The sequence below is a fragment of the Cataglyphis hispanica genome, chromosome 7, assembly GCF_021464435.1.
Source record: "Cataglyphis hispanica isolate Lineage 1 chromosome 7, ULB_Chis1_1.0, whole genome shotgun sequence".
NCBI classification, from domain to species: Eukaryota; Metazoa; Arthropoda; class Insecta; order Hymenoptera; family Formicidae; genus Cataglyphis; species Cataglyphis hispanica.
Window position 1 is genome coordinate 6,441,321 of NC_065960.1, and position 19,912 is coordinate 6,461,232.

General features: G+C 43.5%; 1 protein-coding gene across 3 annotated transcripts in view; it reads left to right on the top strand.

Moving 5' to 3' along the window:
• The window catches only part of LOC126850854 (LIM domain only protein 3-like), a 53,039-nt gene that overhangs the window by 20,127 nt on the left and 13,000 nt on the right, over positions 1-19,912 (top strand). The window contains exon 1 of one of the 3 annotated variants that reach the window (XM_050594257.1): positions 11,365-11,719. The exons of the other annotated variants lie outside the window; for them this stretch is intronic. The gene's annotated coding sequence lies outside the window, so the exon portion shown is untranslated. Of the gene's footprint in view, positions 1-11,364; positions 11,720-19,912 lie in introns of those variants that run through there. 3 annotated transcript variants of the gene reach the window in all.

Here is a 19,912-nt window from a genome sequence, read left to right on the forward strand (position 1 = left end):
GTCGTCTTGCCGGATACCGAGACGCCAGCCTTTTCCGTCTAATTGTCCGCGTTCCACTTTGTATCCCGATCCCTCTCTCTCTCTCTCTCTCTCTCTCTCTCTCTCTCTCTCTCTTTCTTTTTCTCTTACCGCCTCATTAAATCGAGCGATTAAAATCGGGAACTGTGGCAACGCCGCGTGCAGTTTGCAAGAACTCTGCCATTTTCATCGTACATATGGTATTTTATGAAGATGATACAAAAAAAAATTTTTTTTTAAAAAGCAAGAAAGTTTTGTATAATATTTCTATAACGATCATATGAAGTAATACCTATGTCTCGAGTAGGAACAAAATTCAAAACTTAATTTTAACAACAGATTTTCTAAAGTTAATTTTATCAGAGATTATTTATCAAAAAAATTCAAATATCTTTTACGTACAGTGTGGATACTGTGAATTCAAATCCGATAAAATTCGACAGCTTTCCAGGATTGGACGGCATTAACTGTGAACGCGGATGAGAGAAATCGAGTACGTGAATCGTTCCGTGGAACCGCTTAGTCGCTCCTCCCCGATACCGCGCGCGGCGATGGTTAATTCAACGGAATTTACCGACGTTTGTGCGCGGGTTGAATAGCGTATAAATTTTACTGAGCGAGACGCATTACTTTCTATTGTGCCGTGTTGCGGTCGTCCTCGCGATACGAAAATCTCACTCGACCTTTCATCATGGTCGTCTCGCTTTGATCGCGTTGCATATTGGCGATGAACGATGAACGCTGAACTGTAAATAGTGATTATAAACAGAAGAGATAAGATTATTTTTTTATTGATCTTTTCAGTCATTGATAAATTTTTTTCGAAAGACATATCTTATTTTAATCAGAAATAAATACGTTTAAATTTCACTTCTTTTCGTTAAAAATATCGAATAACGATATTATTTGGTTTAAAATATGATGAGAATATTTTAGGAAATTTGCAGGTGGAAAGAGATTATAATATTAATTAATAGATTAATATAAATTATAAATTATAATTCCTTATATTTTAGGGGATATATATTCTATCTTTTATTCATTGCCGAAATTTGTTAATTGGAAACATTTTTTATAAGGATGTAATTTATGTAATTCCATGCGTGCGCGCTTATATTGTTTAACAAGCTCGAGCTCATTATTTTACCGCTCACATATCTCTCCTGCCTCATCGCTTATCGCTTATCAATGTGCACATGATCTTCATCTCGACGAGGCCGTGCAGGAACGGAATTCCAAAAATCCGTGACGGTAGCCGGGCGAGTGTATTTAGCGATAACTGCCACGATATTTAAGGAACGATCGGATCGCCGTTGATCGGACGCCCCCGTTAATGCGAGAGATGGGAACTAAAGAGAGGACGAGGGGAAGGGTGACGAGAGGGGAAGAGGACGAGGGCCGATAGACGTAGGCGCCGTCCAAGTTGCGCCGTTGATTGCACCACAAAGGGTGCAATTATGCGGCCCTTCAGCAATCACCGCGCATTCTGCCCGCCATTTGACCCCTCCGGTTTCCTCCCGCCGTCTCAATCCCCTTCATCCATCCTCCTCCTCTCTACCCCCTCCTCCTCCCTCCCCCCGGGATTCCCAGTTCTCAAACCAACCAACCAACCAACCAACCAACCAACCCGATTTTGTCCCATGCCCGCGCGAGATATATCGCCCGGGTGAATGGGGGCTATCGTGTCTTTTTATTTAAATGCACCCCGTGAACGCGTCGACGTTGGTGTGTGCACCGGCCGACCTGAATGCAATCCGCGGCGCTCGATGCGATTTAATTCGCTGCCGTGACGGCGGCGCGGCGCCGCGAAGAAATCTGTTAATGAGCGATTGTGAGCGCTTCCGAGATCGGAATGAAAGGCGTGTCGAGCTGAAAATTGGACCGTGCACAGAGTGTGGCTCTGGAATTATCGCGCTTTCTTTCGTATGCCGATTCCACGTGCAATTTGCAGTCGATTTTTCCGAGGCAAAAATTTCATTGCATTTTGCATAATTCCTCTTTAGTTTATATTTTCAAGTAAAAAATTAAAAATTAATAAATTAAAAAATATGTAATTGTGTAAGATATTTCCGTGTATATATCTAATATTCGTACTACTATGACGACATAATTTTAACTTGTATCGGTGGCGTAAACGGCAAAACGCAAAAAGAAAGCGAAAATAGACAGACCGTGAGAGAGAAAATAAGGGAGCAAGACGAGAGGAGGATAGCGCGCAGGAGATACGTTCCAGATGTTTTCCTTGGTTTCTCAAACAAGTTCAGAGTCGAGTTGCCAGACCGCGGGTCTCATGGCATGACCAACGTAGGCAGGAAGTACCGCATTAAGGTCGGTTAATCCGCTTTGTTCACCGCACGTTATTCCGGCCCATAACCGATTTATCGGGTTAATTCTTAATAAACGATCTTTTTATAGAAATTTCAGAGAAAAATTATCTGGATTGCATTAACATAGTTTTATTATATTTTTTTATTACATAGACAGCGAGATATACACAATTAATATATTAATTCATTATATAAATTTATTAAATTAAATACTCTATTTTAATGAATAATAAATTATTTTTTCATAATATTATAGCGAGTATTAGATTAATAGTCGCTTTATATCAAATAACATGATAATCAATAACTTTATCATTAAAAATAGTCAGGCTTAACTTATTATTATCATATATCAGCACGTTGAACGATTTAATATTAATTTTAAAATTTATGATGGGCGAGAATTCTTACAACCGGTCCGTTTACTTTATATTTTATCACGAAATGTCTCTGAAAGGCGAGACGTTCGCAATAACGCGCAAGCGAATCGAAGGGAGATTCGCAGGCGAGACGGAACGGAAAATGCGGATGTAGCGCGTCGCGCGGCTTAAAGTAAATTTTGAAAACGGCTTCGACGGTCCTCGACGGAAATCTTTCCCTACGGCCCGCTTCCGTAATCCGAGAACATTAATTTGTCGGCGACGGTAAACTTACGAGCGCCAGCCGTAACGTTTCCCCCGGGGGACTTTTTGTATTTTCTCAGGTTGTCCTGCGGGAGCCCCGCGCGGAGGAAGAGGAGGGCGGAAGACTTGCGTCCTGACAAAATTTTACGGTCCCATACGACCGTCGCGTTGTGTACATTGCACAAAATCCTCTAGAAATATCATCTCGATAAGTCTCGAATGTTATCGTCGCGCTACAGCTCGAATTAAGAGGCCGCGCTTAAATATTCGTTCATTAACGTCATTGATCATTTAGTAAAAATTAAATAATATGTGGCGATTATAAAAAGTGTGCCACTTTGCCCATAACTTGAGTCGACTACTTTTCTAAAGGCTGTACGTATGTCTAAATTTGTGCGCGCATATACATTATACTGGCAGCAGGTTAATATCGCGCGTCGGTTAATGATGTTGCCATAATTATGGTAATGCTATTGCGTTTATTATCGTTTGATCGTCTAAGCGTCATTATGTCCTCTCGCAGCTGCCGTGTCTTCGTAGCGTATAATCCGACGACGTAAAACACTAAACGCAAACGTTTGCAGAGCGTTTGATTACCATAAGCGCGACAGAAACGAAGATCTTACATTCTGTGCACAGTAAGAGTGTTATACCGATTACTTCGGCGTACACGTGCCTATAACGTCATAATTTTTATACATGTCTATATGAAGTCCCAGCGGGTTAAAAGTGAAACTTGATCGATTTCGCTCTCTCATTCGTTCGCGGGATTGAAAATTATTTCTTCGAAGAAATCTATATTTTTTCGAGTGCGCGAAGCAGAGAAATATTATTAACTGTTTGAGAATTCTACAATTGTTAAAAGAAATAACGAAGCATTGATTTGCAAATTGTCGATAATTCCAAGATGTGTCACATAATACACATTAAAAAATTTAAAAAATCGTATAATATTACTTTATAGTTTTAAAATTAAATATGACGTTATAAAAATAGTTCTCTTTTAAATTCCACAGTTAGAAAACTTTATATTAACAGAGATAGGTTTATTAGTACAATTGAATATATATGTTTTCGGATATAAAATTAGAAACAATTTAATGCAAAAACGGTCCATCCTGTGAGGATCAAACTTTCGTTAATTGGGCTATGATCGCGGATTAAGTTTAGCCTAGGACCAGCCGGCTCAGCCGGAAGCAGCGTGAAATCTCGCAGCCGTCTCGCTTTCTCCCAGCTGGTGTCCGTCGCGGCGCTTAACGTCGAACGGTATCGCGTATCAGTGCTGTCGGTGGCAGCAGAGATCCGAAGGTGGGTAGCTAGTCGGCGAACGAGAGCGCAGTGCTAGGGGGGGAGGGAGGGGGAGGGGGATGGACGGGCGGTTATTGCCTGTTGGGTGATTTATCTAGTAATACTAGCCGACAGGCCGCGCGAGAGCCCCGGGGCATGGGCAACGGAGCGAGCCCGTGGGCTCCTAACCCCCTACCCGCGAGAGGAGGAGAGGGGCGGGGGAGGGCGAGGGAAGAGGGCCAACCACCGGCACTGGTGGAAATTAAAAACTCACTTTATTACACGTCTCATTCTGTGCCCACCCCGCCCGTCCACCACCCTCTTCGACTGCTTCTACCCTCGATCCTTCCCTCCTCATCCCTCCTTTTCCTCCTCCGTCGTGCCGCCTCACGCGTCCTCTTTTCTCTCTTCTCTTTACCCTTCGCCCTCCACTCATCATATCCCGCCGCTCCGACGGCGCCTCGTTCGCGCGGACCGACTTAATATGAGGCCGGCCATACCTGATGGAACGAATATTATTAAAGTTCGCCTGCACGCGAAACCGGTGAAATATCGTCGGTTCCCTCTCTTTGACCCCCTTTGCAACCGCCGGTTACTGCGTCGACCTTTCGTTCCCTCGCGACGGAGGGCCTGCGGCATCATCCTCCCTTTGCTCTTTCTCCTCGCCGGTTTCTTTATTGTCTGGCTTGTAACTGCATCTGGTGACATTTGAGCATTATGAGGATGTTTGTTACGATATCTGATAATGTTATCGTACTTCGAACATTGGAATAATACTTGGGAGTTTTGATCTACTATGCTTGTTGTAATTTAATTAGTTACGTTTTCAAGAGAAACTGTTGCTGATTTTAACTTGATATCCACAATTTAAATTGATACGCAATATGTATATTAAAACAATTTGGAGCGTTAAAGTAAAAAAATCTTCAACTCGCGTTAATTCGATATGCAATTTCCTGTACGAGAAGTGAGCGCGTGTACACGCGCAACACGGACGGACATTTATGGGGCTCACGATGACATAGCCGTCGGTATCCGTTTTATTAATGTCAATAAGGCAATTATTGCCAGCGGCTGGATGTGGGTTGGTATCTCGTTCATATCGTCGGCGAGTTACCTGCTTCGACTGCCGATGGCTTCGAGCGTGCGTATAATTTTGTACATTCTACGTCAAGAAGAGATGAATTATATTAGCCATACGATTACGCCTAATCGTGCCACGATAAATCGATCCATTGATCCAGTAATTCGTAATAGCGTCAAGCAAATTCAGATTCGTCAAAGTAATAGGGTTTTGCGATCGCGTCGAATTCAACTCCGCCGATTTCGTATTTATGACGTTTGACGTTGCTCCCTCGCGAACCGGATAACGATCGATTAGGAATTATTGGAGAACAGCTGAATGTGAATTATAATTCGGAACATTATCCTTGTTCCGTTTTTTTCCGTTACGGGACAGAATGTCTGTATAGATACGCCTGGAGGAACAAAGTTAACCCGAATTTACGGCACTTGAACGCTCGCGCGGCACTCGATGCAGTCACTGAACGAGATCTGAAGAGGTTGGGGAGGGGAGGGGAGGGGGGAGGGGGAGAATAATATAGGAAAAGAGGGGTTTCTCTCCCTCTAGTCTCGCGGACTAAGCAATATCCATCCGCCCACATGCTTGCCCGCCTGTCTGTCTGCCTGGCTTTTCGGGTGCCGTCGCTGCTGTGTGTACAGACGCGCGCGTTCAACAATTTATTCATTACTGTCTCGCAAATACTCTCGGTGCACGCTCCATTATTCCGCGTTTCGCGACTCGCACTCGGAATCTCGACGAGGCAAGGTGCCCGCGAGTATCGTTTCTCCTTTTTGACTTGTGGAAAAACAATTTCACGTCGATTTAAAGATTGGCATCTAGTATATTTCGCAGCGATTAATCCTCTCCGGAGATCCCCGCGATGCGGAGTCGCGTATTGCCAATGATACCGCGATTAAGAATCCACGATGCGACGCAGATACTTGGCGGATATGTAATCGCGTGAGTGCTCGTATACTCTCTCGCAAGTAATGCATTAGCCGGTAAGTGATTGCCGGAAGGACGGACAGGCTAGCTGCTGTTTGCGCGAAGTATTTGTGAACCGGGACTTACATTTGAACAGTCATACTTATTCTTTGGGAAACTCACTTGTTCTTCGTTTATTCTTCACTTATTCTTCGCTCGTATGTTCTTCGTAGAATGAAATAAATAAAACAGGACTATACGTATGTACGAGATGTTTTATCGCTGATGCAAGAGTGATTTTTTTAAATAAAAAGAAATAAAGTCTATAACAAAATATTATCATATTTCCGAATTAATTTTTCTCTCGTGTGTACTGAGAACAGTATCGCGAATAAATTTAATATCTTCGAGGATACATTCAAATATTAATCCGTTACTCGAAATGAATTCGTAGTCAGTGCGGCGGAAACGTAGCAATTTTGCAGAAACGTAGAATTTCGACGGATTTTACTTTATTCGAAAAGTAGTGCCGGCTCAGGAATAGCTCGCGGGAGACGCGGTAAGCTATCCGGGAAAGTCTCGAGATGGCCCATGATGGTGCCTCGTGCGCATAGCAACTCCAAAGACGTATGTCGGTTTGGGGCAGCGAAGGCTCTCGCGCGGAGGCCCGGTGCGGAGGGAGTAAAAATTTCACGGAGTGAATAAATCAGGGGACGCACCGCGGCGGAGCGGCGCTCTTAGTTTAAGTACATCTGGCATGGCATCTCTCCTCTCTGCTACGTTTGACTCTCCCTCTCTCTTTTTCTCTCTCTGTCTTCTCACTTTCCCGATTCTCGTTCTATCGCGAATAATGCGCCAGGGAAAGAGAATCTTGTCTACCGTGTTTCGCAAACGGCACATTCCGTTACTTACGAATAAGATAGCCGATAACGCTTTTTTCACACATAGAAGTAAATATTTTTTATTAAATTCGTATGATGCGTACAAGAGTCGAGGAAACTGGCGATTTTAATTTTGACTGAAATTATTTGAAATTAAGATTAAATTTAAAATAAAGTAAATTTCAATTTGGCGCAAAAAAATTATAAGCATAAGGTATATATATTGTTTATATAGACAAGAAAGAAAGAGACATTGCTTATACGCGTAAAAAACTTAAAAAGAAAAAAAAAAGAAAAAAACTGATCCCGTGCAAAATTCGAGTGCGATCGATGCTCGTTCGCATTCGTCGACTCTTCAGGAACGCGAAGCCATCTTTTATGTCGAAGAACGGGATTGATCTTTTAAATTGCATCGTGTTTACGGTCTGGCATGATATATATATATATATAAAGAGGGAGAGAGAGGGATGAGTGTGTGGGAGAGCGAGTTTGCGTATCTACGAGCAATGTGTGTAGGTCGCGATGTGTTAGTGAGGGAGTTGGAAAGGCTGGTGGGTAGGGAAGGTCATTCGGGAGGATGGCGGCTCATCTTGTAATGGACTCAGAAGACAGGCGAGTCGGCTAATGGAGCCCTGCTCTTCCAGAAAAGCTCTTAGTATCCGCGCCGCGCGAGCGTCGATGCTGTCGGGCTGCGTCATTCCAAATCCGCAGCATCCCCCGGCGGGTTATTTGCACGCGCGCGCAGGTGCGAGAGACAGATGAGAGCGTCGGATTTTTAGAATATTTTGGGCCCCCGAGGAACGGCGAATGTTTCGAGAGGCTTTTGTAAAAGATAAGATAATTTAAATAAAAGATATATGCAAGATTGTAGAGGGGAAATATTATATCAGAGAATTACAAGATAGTTTAATATTTTATTATCACTGTAGAGATTTTTTCATCGACTTTATCTTACCACGCGTGAATCTGTGAATTGAGAGAAATGATAATCTTTTTCAAAATAATTCCTATTATAATTATACAGGTTTTTGCGAACACACACTTGCGTATGTCCCCTTCTTCAAGTTCAATACGGAATTTATCGTTGCGTCAGCACGACGCGTCGCGTCGTTAAATGCTTTTTCGCGAGATAAGGGCATCGCGAGAACGACGGTCAGCGAGCAGAAGAGAGAGAGAGATAGAGTAAGAGAGAGTGCCGCTTAGTTTAATACACGTAACGCTACTTTCCGCCCGCTTTTTCTATCAAATGCTCCACGCCGAGCTCCAACGGGGTTCGAAGTAGTATAAGTCGTGGACAAAGTAGACGGCGTACAGAAAACCTCCATTAAAGTCCGTAGAAGTGATTAGTACGCTCCCCATCCCCCTCTTCCGTTCCCTTCTCCCGCCCGTTCCATTCTTGCCCTTCGTTCTACACACATACACACACACATATACAGGCGCACGCGCGAGATACCCGCTTTTCTCCTCTACCGCCTGTATCTTCCTCCCTTTCGCTTTTCTATCTTTGTCTGATTCCTTGCAATTTCAGAGCGCTCTCGCATTTCGCTTTCTTCCTCGCAGGGAGTACGCGACAGACTTTGGAAATGCGCGTCTCGCGATACTCGTGGGAGAACTATTATCGAACATCGTATAACGATTTTGGATCTGACGACGGTGTGTATAGGGTATCGCGCATTCACTCTCTGACCACGGATTCTGCAGAGTTGACTCTCTAGAGTTGTTATCTGTTTGATGAAAATCGGGATGCACATTTTCTTTTTTTTTCTTTTCCGTAGTTCTTTTTTTCGATATTAAATATCTCGACGTGCGTATTTAATTTACGAATATTCAAAAACTCGATAATTAAGTCATGAATTAAATTTCTGTTAAAGTAGCAGGGTATTAGTTAAAGGGCATCTGAGATCTATTGGCAAATAAAGTTTTATTACCTATTTACACTTTCGAAACTTATTCGTCGTAACACATGTCTCCTTCTCTCTCTCTTTAATTTACAATATTAACTTCTAACTAAATCTCGAAATTGAAGATTCGAAAAAACATCGATATGGAACTTATCTTACTACTCTTTAGATCATTCGTATAAGAAGCGAATTAACAGCGAATTTTTTACGGGAATGTCGTTGAAAATGTAGAAGCTACTTTTGATTTTTCTGATAATGTTGCCGAGATTAATACGGGGAGAGTAATATAAGCACGAAGCCGGATAAGATCGCGAGGCAATTTTTTTTCTGATAGCACTGCTATTTCCCGAGAGGTAAACCTAGACTTTCCGTGGTTGTGATAGGCCCGATGTCATAAATCAGCCGGTAATTAAAAGAGACCATCGACAATGGCGGCGACGATAAGCACGGCTTAATCCATTTCATCGGTCCGGTATATGGGAGTGGAAAAAAGGTCGTAGCCTTTCTAATTTAATCTGGCGAATGATTCCGTGATTCTCGAAGCTGGCGGCAACCCTTTCATTACTTACGTCCCTACCCAGCGCCGCGCACCCTCGCGGCTCCTTGCTCACCTCCCTCAATCTCTTCCCCCCCCCGCCCTCCCCTCCTCCTTTTCCTCGAATCCCTCCAACCCTCTCGTATACCACCGTGAATCGGCGCAGAACACTAAATCAGCGACCGGTGTAATTTTTGTAATGGGAGGTGTGGCTTCGTAGGGGTGGCGGACGCGTGTCCACGGGGGTAGGGGTTGCGGGCACGCGGTAGGGATGTGCCACCCCTGCGTCGGCTCGCGTGTAGGTGGAACGGTGGGGTGAAATTCGTAGGGGCTATTCTAGGGATATCCCGTTGAGCGAGACGCGCCACATCGGAGGTTAATCCTCCACAGCTATTTCACAAGCGTGATCGTCCTTTAGGAGGATCTCACGGGAAGGGAGAAGGGAAGAGCTTTGCTGTCAATCTATTCATCGATTCATAATTATGATAATATTATGATTTATCATTTCTCATATATATCATCTGCATTTTTATATTATATATTATCTACTTTATGTATTTACATACATGCCGTTTCTTAAAACAGGTGAAGTGTTTTCTGTAAATAGGTAATCTTTAGAGATTTATATCGTTTTCAATATTTATATACAAAAATTTAAAAATTGTGCTAAAACGAAGCAATACATTCCATTAATCAAAATAACTAATTTACCATAAATTGATTAAATTTTTTTTACTAATCTTGCCAAGTAATTTTCTGATAGTTTTGTTGATTTGCATTGCATTATAAGAAGAAATAAATATATAGGGAATTCATATTACTATAAATCTATAATATCTGATTCGCTAAATAGATTTGTTATGACTGCATAGAAATGACCTATATACGAAACAAAACCTAATTAATATTACTATATTAATGATAATGCTACGTAATGATATCGCTAATATGAAAAGCATCGAAAGAAAATCTGTAATGAATAAGAATAGAACAATAAATAATCTTATAAATTTAATTATATCAATAATTATCATATATTTTTTTTTATTTTTTGCATGTAATTATTTATATCTTCTATATTGTATTTGCGATTAAGTCATCATGGCGAAGAGTATCGATTCATTACATATTCATTATGATAAATCGTTAATAATTGAATCCCTCATTCGGTCGTGATAACGATCGCACGTCGCACCTTATCGGATCCCGGACAAAGTCGATTCTTACCCGCCGCGGGACGTCGACAGGCGCGAAATTAAAAAGAAACAAACACCGGCGCGCGTACCATAATCGATATCATCCCCCTCGCGTTTGCCGTCGTCTTCGCTTCGTGGCCGTCGTAGCGGGGCACGTTCTCTTCCATCCCTCCCGTCGATCATCTCCGCGCTTGCTTCTTTATCGTCGTCGTCGTCATCGTCGTCGTCGCTGGAAATCGAGAGCTCATAACTCGCTTCCTAAACGCGCCGCCTAATCGACTGGAGTGCGACCGCTATTCCAAATCGGCGTGATCCGCTTCGCGCGGGGGTTAAATTGTGCGATAGAACGCTGATAGTTGAAGGAAACAAGGAGTATGCGAGGGGAGTGAACGGAAGAGGCCAGAGAGAGAGAGAGAGAGAGAGAGAAAGCGTGCGTGCGAGGGGTAATATGAGGGGTAGCCGTTGGTGGTGGCATTTGCGATGAAGTGGGGAAAGCGCGTAGGGGTAGGTATAGCAAACTGACGGCGGGGAATGCCGATGGGGAGGGTGGAGGCTAGCTCGGTGGATAGTGGGGATTTATCACTCTCGGTGGCGTGCCGTGGCCGCACGCGGCACTCGGCAGTTTACAGCCGACCGCCGAAGCGGCGGTCTCGTGGTACCTACTTTCGGAAAATCATCACGCGCCACGCACGCACACGCTTCGTGCCGCGTATTCGCGCGTGACTCGAAGAGTCGTAAGATACGTTATTTCATTATTCGCGAAGTCTCGGTGAAGAGAAAAGTTTTGGATAGATCGTGTTCGATCGAGATACAAACTGGTCATCGATGAAGGAGGAGGAGAGCGCGCGAATGGGAGTTGGTGATCGTTTCGTTGTGCAGTGCCACGTGACGCGGAGAGCTTAAGGGTGTAGGAGAACCCGCCCCTCGCACGAAGCCTTGGCCGTTTCTCAGCGATTGTTGCCAGGTAAATGCGATTGGAGATTGCGATTAGATTAGTGCGCGCGAGACGGACGGGCGAGAAATAGAATGAGACTTTGACGAGAACTTTAGATGGCGTCGAGATTTGATTAGTCTGTGCAAAGGATCGGAATATAATTATGCAGTTCAGTGATAGATTGCATTTACCGATATCAATCTCGAGAATATCGTATAATGTAATACAAGATAATACTTTTATGAAAACATAAGATGCAGATTACAGGATGAGAGAGAAAGAGCGCTAGAGAAAATAAAGCACGCCGATAAGCTCGCAGCGTGTATAGATGGTGTATAAATGGACGTGCATTTGCTAAAGAAGTCGCGTGAGAGTTTCGCGTTAATTATAAACTGTCTTGCTTTTTAACTCGGCAGATAAGCACGCGCTGCTGGCATACTTGTGTATAGTCATTCACCCCCTTCTTGCACTTGCATCTCGCGCGAGCGTCCCATCTCTCATCGACCGACGTCTGTTCCAATTATCGGTGGTGTTTTAAGGCGATTCCGTTGTAGGGCTGCCGTTACCGACGCGGATTAACTGCACCCTTAGAAATGATTCGTATTGCTCCTTTACTTCGTAATTCCTTTGTCCCGAATCGTCATAACGGCGAGCGATTATCGACTAACGCAACTGCGAGGGAATGCGATTAACCGAGGCCCCAATCCTTACGATGTTTAATTAACTGCCGTAATAGAGAAAAAGAATATGACCTGAATAAAATTTTATATCTTTTTTCCAACTTTTTTCCATTATTACAAAAATTCTCTTTGATATGTGAAATGTGTGTCTTTTTTATCATCAAAAATAGCATATGCTTTCTTATAGCGGAAATTTGCGCGGAAATTTCTTTATATTATTCGTGCTTCAAAAATGGAAATTGTTATATCTAAATTTGATGAGGAAATTCCATCCATTTACGACAATGAAGGCACGTCTCTTTATTGAATAGTCTTATAGTGAAGTTTCAGACGGATGCCATGAGATAACATAATGCACTATGTATGAATCGTTTTCGAGATATCGTCATCCAATATGCAAGAGCGAGTCGGTTGTAGCGCGTGACAAAGCTTTCACGAAGATTAGCGCTAGGTGCAATCTCGCGAGCGATTCATCGCAATGGCACATTATTATATAGCCACCTCGGAATTTATTTCAAAGCCTCTTATGAGATAAACGAATTACAAATATATACTCTTACTATATTGTATATAAGAAAGCAAACAGTCACGATTTAGGATACAATGAAGATTCTATCCCTGAGCTAAAAAAGTAAAGAAGGAAATTAAACACTTTATTTTTTAAATCCCTAAAACAAAATTACTTCTCATACTTGTAATAAGTTTTCTTTAAATTTTTGTTTAAGATAACATAATGTTATCTCAACGAAAATTTAAATATTCTACCGAGATGAATATCTTTCTCTAAAAAAACAAGTACCTGTAATGATTGACGTGTTGCGCTCTCTATTTACTTAACGCAAATTTAATTAGAAGTTTAATTAGCGAATTATCGAACGTCAAACATCCGAAGGTGATTAAGAAACTTAAAAAATATTTTTAACGGATACAAATACTTCGATGAGTCTCTCCGTTAAAAAGAAAGCCGGAAATATTACCATCTTCAATCTTCTGTCTCCTTCTCTTCTTCTTCATCATCATCGGAGATAAGATACAGATGTATCCTTCTCGTGTAGCCACATCACGCGTTTTATTCCCACATATGTCGTCGGGCGTCGGTTGAAGTCGAAATAATGAAGCTAACTGTCCGTCCGGACAAGCATCCCACCCTGTTCCACGAAAGCCCGGCCGTCTCTCCTTCATCACCCGACCTCCTCTTTCTCCTCTTCTTCCTTTCTCCTTCCCCTTCCCTTCTCTTTCTACGTCGTCTCGACGTCCCGCCGAGAGAGCGTCTCAACTGTCGGCCACCCGCGTGTACTCGTCCGTTTGAATGCCGATAATTGGCACTAGTTTCAGCCGGCGGCGGGCTCGTTAGCCGGCCGGCTAAAGAGAATCACTTAATTATTTCGTTTGAAGTTCGCTCCCGATAGAAGAGAGATAGATAGATACAGCTCGCTCGCGCGCGCGGATCATTCGTAGCGCGGATAAATCGAGAGAGAGAGAGAGAGCTGGAGCTGGAGCTGGAGCAAGCGCGAGATCTTCGATCGGCGTTTGTTTCGCACCGACAAATTGCCGTGGCTAATTAGCCTCGTGGGCTAAAAGAGGAAGCAGCACCGCGGATATCCTAGCCGTTATTTCCCTGCTATTTTGCCGGTTTATTACCGCGGTTTGCTCAGCCGAAACTGAGTTGTTAGTTTTGCCATCGGTATGAAAAATTTCCTTGTTATGTGTGTGTATGTGCGTGCGTGCGTGCGTGCATGTGCATGTGCAAGTGTGTGTGTGTGTGTGTATGTGTAAATAAAGCGAGTCATTTTCGGTTCTTAATATGAGCGTTTCTTTGAAAAATGGGGCAAAATTATTAATACAATTTTTAATAGCTTGATGTATAAAATGAAACATTTCATAATTTGAAAAAATAATACACATATAATATACACGAACAAATAATAATAATTTAATGTAATCTATAATAAGAAATAATAATAATAATAATAAATATAGATAAGTAAACTTCTGTCCATAAATGCTTCTGATAATAAATATCTAATTCGTAAACTTCGAGAAGAGGCAAGGGCAGATACTCGTCGCGTTTAGAAAGTAATAGAAGTAGATGTAGTCTCTTTCACCAAAACAGATCTTTTTCGCAAGCGGCGCTTTCCCGTTTCCTGGACATTATAGCGTGCTAGCGGGCCGCTGCTATAATTTAATAACACCGAGGCGCGTGTAATGCCTTTCGACACGAGTCAGCGATAATTCCGCGGCGAATGTCCAATAAAAAGCCACTTTGCTCGATCGAAATATCAAATGTAATCCTCTTAAGTCGGCCGCACCGTCGAACATGTATCTCGCGAGCTGACCATCGTGCTCTGTCCTTCTCTCGCTTTCGCACTCCAACCCCCCGGCCTATCAACCCCTCTCGGACTCTATCTCTGTTTGCCTCACTGAACTACTAACTTTTACTTCCCCCTCTCTTCTCTCTCTCTCTCTCTCTCTCTCTCTCTCTCTCCTCTTTCTTTTATTCTGTCTTCTTTCCTTTATCGTGTTCCTTAAGTCGGAGGCGTTGCTTTTACGGCGATTGAAGTTTCTCGTGGGTCTTTGGGCACACCGCCAGGTGGCAGTCTCCTTCTGGGCGTCGGCCCTGGGTGCCCTTTCCCTTTTGAGATTTTTCTCAGAGCAGAGGTATCGCTGTATACTTAGGACAAGCCGTCCCGAAATCTCGCATCCGGTACAAAGTATGTTGTAGCGAGTGGGAACACTGAATGTCATAAAACTGAAACTGTTTTTCCAAAAAAAAATCTTCGAACGATCATGGCCACATTGTTTCATTTTAAAGCAAATAATTTTAATTTTGCGGCAAACTGAGGGAAAATTTTGCGAGACGATAGGATTGATAGGTGAATGCGGAGTTATCGGGTTACGTAGTTATTTTTCGCGTTTCGAGGGCACGAAAACATCGCGGTCACGGCACTGGCACAAATTCCGCAACATTCTTTTATCGATCGTTAAAAGTTTCATTGGCGTTCATAGTTGCTCCTTGGACGCGACGCTATTGAGAGCACGTCGTGTACAATTAGCTCCTCTCATTAAAGAATCATTTGCAGCGGCGATTCGAATGCCGGGCGATGTTGAATAATTAGTATTTGCTACCGACTGAAATCGATTTGTTAATTAATAAAGCGCTAACGTTCGCCGTACTAATAATACCGGTCAACAATTGAATAGAGAGCGCGTTCATTAACTCGCCGCGCGCAGCCAGCTAACGCCGGATCGACTTTGTATTGATTCGTATAATCGAATTTGTCGCGAGTTCTCCGAACGATCTCTCGCCGGCGTATCGTCGCGTAAACGATGTTATTTACAACGGTGGAATGCCGTTCGATGGAGAAAAAGAATCTCATTTTATCGTCGAACATTTCGTCGCAACCCTTTTCCTTTCTCTTTTCCCGTGTTTCTTTTTCGTGTCTCGTTTTCATTCTCTCCGTTCTATCGCCACCCCTTCTGCCAAGATTTCGTGCCGCGAATTTTCCTCTCCGCCCTCGTGGAGAGGAAGCCCGCGCGAAGGAAAGTTCCTTTTCCAACTTGGTACTCCAGCTCGGTTATCGGCTATTGGCCAGGATATCTTTCGATTATCAAGACCATCCGTACCTACCGCCTTAGCCGGTCGGCTTCCATTGTCTTCTCGGCTCTTTCAATTAATGTTTTGATTGATTTCGGACCCTCACTTGGAGAACGCGATCCTTCCTCACGATCAGCGTGCTTAGCTCGTTTCTGTCTCTCTCTCTTGCCCTTTTTCTCATTCTCATTTTCTCTGAGCAATACTCAAGTTGGTCGTCCATAATCGACATTCCGTGGAAGACGGACTGCGGAAACGTGCGAATTTAACGTACGAAAGAAGGTTATTGAACCTTCGTCGATTCTCTTTTTTTTTTTACGCAATAATGATACAATAATTGTGATTATTCGATTAAGATTAAAAATTGTTGGATTACATTTAAAAAACCTGTATTATTTTTTTATAAAAAAAAAACATATTTAATATAAAAAGACATAAAATGCATTTACTCAGAAAAACACGAAGTTCCAGAATGATATTTATAAACTAAATGAAAGAGAAATAACAAAATGTCTCACTGTACATATAAAATAATAACAGTAAATATTTACAAAGTTAGAGACCATCCTAAAGTGTGTTGTGCGACTTTTAGATAAGGCAAAGATTGAACAGAGCGCATTAGAGAGTTAACGATTCTAAAAAGCTAATTGCGGTCTCGGGCTCGGATTACCAGAGATTTTCCTCTTGCGGAATACTACGTGCCGCAGATAAATCCTGTCTCCCCTTGAAACACACCGCGGGGGGTAAGAAGGGGAGGGAGATGTACGTACGAGGAAGGCGCGCGACGTCGTCGACGACGTCGGCGGCAACGTCCTTACTTGGGGGATAGCGGCGAGTTGGCTGCTGCTAGACGACGACGACGACCATCCCCTTTTCCGCTCCTCGAATCGGTGGTGTTATACCGGTAGCTGTTTTATTGCGAGATTTGCGGCGTGGCCTCCCCGTGTAACAAGACTTACTGAGATCTTAATAGAATCTGAGACCATCCCTTCTCTCTCAGCGAATCTTATACCATGGCGGGACTGTGACTCGATTCTCGTCCGTGGTTTCGCGTTTTCCCAACTCTCCCCCGCATCGCTCTCCTCCCTTGGATGGACTTTCGAGGGGGGAGGACACGGAGTGAAAGGAAGTTGGTCGGGCGGGAAAGGGACGAGAAGTTGACTCCGGCACTGCATCCCTTCGATGGAAAAAAAAAAACTGACACTTATATTCTAAGCGTATATAAGAGGGGTCGGAAGACGCGGGGGCGAGAGGGCAGAGGATGAAGCGCGGCGAGGGAGAGCGGTCTGAAGGGTGATTTATGAATATTGCTTACGGAGAGAAGTGTATCGCTACCGTGCTACTACGTCGATTTCGCTCTCTACTTCGCGAAGACTTCGAAACGACTTCTGCGCGGCGATTCCTTTCGTATACATTCGCGTTGTTTCCGGGGAGAAGAATAATCGCGCGAAGGACGATCGAAAGTTTCGCCGAGGTTGTCTTGACCGGCTTCTGTATTGACGAGAATACATGCAAATGCACGACAAATGATTCATTGCTTAAATCCAAAGATCTGTATAAATCATTCCTTAATAATGAAAACCTCTTTGATCTCGAAGCATTTATGAATTCGTATTTAATGAAATTGGATATATTGTGATTACAGACGAAAAATTGCTCGAGAGACAATTTTTCGTGATAAATTTTTTAATATAAAAAAATATGGTATTTTATATATACAAATCTTATATTAGAACGAATAATATATGCCATGTTAGACACAAAAATCTTTTGCGATCGAGTCTGTCTATTCACCGCCGTATTTCGCTCTTTTGTCATTTCGGTTTCTCGCAGTCAGATCGATATATAATCCCCCCTCCTCCCTGCGAGCTACCGCGCTCCAAGGCTCACCCTTATCCCATAACGAACGCAATTGGCATCGTCAAGACGATCTCACGTGCGTCTTAATTATACCGTAGAGCGGCGCCGGCCCGGTCAGGAGCATCGGGTTGCAGTGAATATTTTATGGTAGCGATGCCGAAGAGAGAGAGAGTGAGAGAGAATGAGAGAGAGAGAGAGAGAGAGAGAGAGAGAGAGAGAGAGTCAGAGAGAGAGGGCGCGAGGCGTCGCGGCGCCGTGATAGTCGCCGCGTATAACGACGCGAGAGTAAGTCTGTCTCCTCGCGCTTTCACTCTCCCCCTTCCCTCTCCTTCTTTTCCTGCCGCCCACCTTCTCTCAGGAAGCTTGTTAGGCGACGCCGTGCTCCGCTATCTTCTAATTGGCGATATAATGATCCTGAAGGATGGAATACCGTGGGTGCTCGCTGAAGAACCCTGTGGAGGAGAGCGCACCCTCTCGCCGCGCCTCGTCCCTTTGTTAGGGACGAAATTTAAAATTTGGTTCTGCCCTGCCCTCTTATACATTTCCTTCCCGTCTTTCCCTTCGTTGGACCTCTTTGGCTTTATTTCGGTGTGCTTTCCTTTGACGCCATAGTATTTTCCCCATTTGCGGATCTCCGAAAAATGAAGGATAATTAAAACAATTTGTTTGTGAAAGAAAATCGAAAAAAAAGCACGGTCGCAACTTTGAAATTTAATATTGCTCTCAATATATATATATATATATATATATATATATATATATATATATCAATAATAATAATAATCATAAATACGTATATATTTGTACAAAGAAATCGCATTGCATTCAGTTATGGCGGTTTAAGGGCCAGTCGCGCAGAACGAACTATTAATTAATCGACCATTACATAGTTCGAAATGCGCAGCGCGCGGAACAAGTACTCGTTCTAATTACGCGCGCCCTCATTAACCATAGTAATATAGTAAATTTACAACTTGTAATTATCTCTCATCCGAGACGACTATGTAGCTTGCAGTCAGCGCCGCGACGCAGTTTCCCCGTGTTCGCCCAATCAGCGAAGAGCAGTATATCCGTATCGTTATCGCTGCTCGTCCATTCAGAATTTACGAACGGACCCTTGTATAGCGGTGTTGATAGTTACCAGGCCGGTCTCAATTAGTGGAACTTACGTCGCTAGGGTCCAATTAGACGTAGGCCAGCGCAGCTACACCCTGTTTGCGCAAGTTTGCCGTGCACCATCCTTACCATCGTCGTCCTCATCGTCGTCGTCGTCGTCGTCGTCGTCGTCAGTAGCATCGTCGGGTAGGGTTGCCCGCCGACCCGCAGCTGCAATGGCGTCTGTTGAAGGTGTCTTTTTATCTACGCTAATGACTAATTAGCAGTCTCTCCATTTCATACTATATAATGACACAGTCGGGCTACGGGCCTCATTATCAAGCCCCGAAATTGCAATCGTGCCTCTTCTTCAACTCCTCCTCACCCTCTGCCGTGTCTTAAAAGATTCTTCAATCCGGGAGTATTAATAAACGGATTTCTCTCTGTATGCATCCATCCCACCGTGCTACAGCGGGGCACCATATTTTATTGAGCATCTTCAATACGATGAGAATATCCCGACACAAGAAACGCTCACGATTGAATTCGGCGAGTGCAGTCGCTCTCGCAGTTTGAGTCAGCTGGGGATGCGTCGCGCGCTGACCTCTAACCGTAATAATATATCGAGTCCACTACTCGCGTTCCTCCTCCGAGACGGTTTCATCCCTTCCCCCCCACCCTTCATATATCGTTGCTTTTCTTCGTCCGTCTATCCGTCTATGTATTTGTCCATCGCGCTCGTCCGATCTCTTCTTTCCTCCCACGGAGAGACTTTCTTTTACATTTATTTATTTCCTAAACGTCCGTCCCCACCGGCTACTTTATATTTGACATTTTTATTAAACCACCTAGCGGCCCTGTCCGCTCCGACGGGATCTTCGGGATGGAAGGACGACGGAAAATGTGAGGGGAGGGGCTTGACGCGGGGGTGGATTTCTCTTATATTGCTGTTAGGGCAATTTCGTAATCTCGCAAGGGTGCTCCTTATATTGACCG